Source organism: Nannospalax galili, unplaced genomic scaffold (assembly GCF_000622305.1).
Source record: "Nannospalax galili isolate Female #2095 unplaced genomic scaffold, S.galili_v1.0 scaffold1200, whole genome shotgun sequence".
NCBI classification, from domain to species: Eukaryota; Metazoa; Chordata; class Mammalia; order Rodentia; family Spalacidae; genus Nannospalax; species Nannospalax galili.
The window spans coordinates 262,492-264,924 of record NW_008347131.1 but is presented as its reverse complement, the minus strand read 5'-3'; the positions used below and the strand labels follow the sequence as shown (position 1 = coordinate 264,924).

General features: G+C 44.8%; 1 protein-coding gene across 2 annotated transcripts in view; it reads left to right on the top strand.

Annotated features, from left to right (window-relative positions):
* Ckap5 (cytoskeleton associated protein 5) overlaps positions 1-2,433 on the top strand; it is a 132,750-nt gene that overhangs the window by 28,073 nt on the left and 102,244 nt on the right. For both annotated transcript variants that reach the window (XM_029568551.1, XM_017800747.2), the window contains exon 2: positions 1,273-1,463. The gene's annotated coding sequence lies outside the window, so the exon portion shown is untranslated. The remainder of the gene's footprint in view (positions 1-1,272; positions 1,464-2,433) is intronic.

Below are 2,433 nucleotides of genomic sequence, written 5' to 3'. Positions count from 1 at the left end.
TGCATCACAGATTTCAGTCTTCCTCGATTCTTCCTTTTCCTGGGCTTGATTGTAGGGCTTGATGAGCCTGTCAGGAATCCAGATGGGAGCTTCAGCGTCCTATGGAAACACAAATGCATATCCTCTTCCCGAGGTTATTAGAATGCTGGGTCCTTTCCAGGATCCAGTTACAGTTTTTATTATTCAGAAGGAGAACATAAGAATTAAGAATTAAAATTCCTTTTTTTTTTTTAATTTTGGAAATATCCAGCCATTATAATCTTCATTCATAAATCCTTTTTGGTAAAATATCTTCATTCCCATATCCTTCCAATATCTTCCAACTTTGTATTTTTTAATAACCATGAGACACAATATCATCAACAAATAAACATTCCATCTGTTGTGAGAATTCACCTCTGACCTCAAGCAATGTGTATTCCTTTCTAAGGTTCCGTGTCAACCCAAAGTTTGACTAAGGCTTTCCTGGGGAACCAATGAATTTACTGAGCTTACTTACAGAGATGACTGAGGAGTTCCTGAGGTGTATAGGTGACCTGAGAGTATTTACCTTGGAAAGCATTTCCTAGCCTTTTTCAGATAGTATATTTTAGTTCTTCCCAAACCCAGGAGTCCATATGTGATTAGAGCCAAATTACATACAGTTGGCTGGGAAGAGCAGCTGGACACTCAGGTAAGGGTCCAATGACCCTGCCTATATCTCCTTTAATTAAAGAATACAATAGTCAACAAGTCCAATTGTGATGACCTTCTGTAAGGCATATAAACACAAGGTAAAGAGAAGCAATTGGTATACAACCCCCAACATAGTGATTTAAGGAAAACTGTGTTAAAACTCTGTTTAGACTTTAATAAATTCTTTTAATAACATTTATAAACAAATTTACCAAGTAATTAATATTTTACTTCATATATATGAACAATTAATCTAAATATATTATTATACTGTATAAACGTTGAGATGCCCTTGTAAGCCTTGAAGCAGGTTTTAAACAACCAAGCAGAGGACCCAGGTTCGATTACCAGCACCCACATGGCAGCTACGAACCATCCTTAACTCCAGTTCTAGGGGAATCCGATGCCCTCTTCTGACCTCCATGGCATTGCACGACACAGGTGCACTCACGTAACATGCAGGCAATACACTCATACACATAAAAATAATAAATAAAATATATATATTTGCTCTGCTTCTCTGGGCTGCACAATCCGCCAGCCTCTCCTGGGAGCCCAGTGGGCCTGGTCCCGTCCTCACCTCCCTCTACTTCCCAGGGCTGCACAACCCGCCAACCTCTTTCCTGGACACGGGCTGGCCTCTGGGCCTGGAACCACCGCTTCCTGATCCCTTGCACCCAGACGAACCCAGTTCTTTCTCCACGTCCCCAGGAGCCCTCTGAGCCTGATCCGGCCCTCACCTCCCTCTGCTTCCCTGGGCCGGCACAACCCGCTGGCCTCTCTCCTGGGTAAGTCCATCACGCCCTCCGCACCTTGACTCCCCCAGCCCCATTCACCCTCCCATCTCCCCTGCCCATCTCTAGTCCTGGCCTTAGTACTGTCCCAATCCTTGTCTTGGCACCCCAGACACTGGGGGAACCACCACTGCTACCTGATCCTCTGCATCCAGACCAACACAGTTCCTTCTCAAGGTCCCCAGGAGCCCTCCGGGCCTGATTGCTCCCTCACCTCCCTCTGTTTCCCTGGACTGCACAACCCACTGGTGTCTTTCCTGGACACAGGGACTGACCTCTTGGCTTCCTGATCCTTTGCATCCAGACCAACCCAGTTCCTCCCTGCAGTCCCCAGGAGCCCTTGGGGCCTCATCCCGCCCCCACCTCCCTTTGCATTTCTGAATGGCATGGCCACCAGCTGCCTGAGACCAGCATCTTTCCTGGGCCCTGGTCCCAGGCCAGTCCGACCCCCAAATTCCTGAGGACAACATCTTTCCTAGAGGGATCCAAGACCTTAGGAGAAAGCCTGAGAGCATCTGATCCTCATCTGACTTGGGCCTCTGTGGGAACCCCTGAAGACAAAAGCAGTCTGGCCACTCCAGTATAAAATCAAAAGAGAGAACTGGAATCTTAGAGGAACCAGCTTTTCATGCCCAAAAAGTAAAGCAGAAAGGCACATAAAGTTTGCAAAAAGAAGCAGACCTAAACTTGAAGGCTTGAGTCTCACGCAAAAATCAGAAACTACAAAAGAAATTCACATGTCAAAATCACAGAGGAAAAAAACATGAAAAACAAAAATAACATATCCCCACTAAATATCAATAGTCCTCTAGAGGACTACAATGAGAACCGCCTAGAGATAATGCAGGACATGGAACTCAAAAGAACAATTATAAACATGATAAAAGAATTCAGCGAATTTAAAGAACACACAAAGAAAGAAAAAGTAAAAGGTGAAACTTATATGCCTTTCATCAAAATAAGG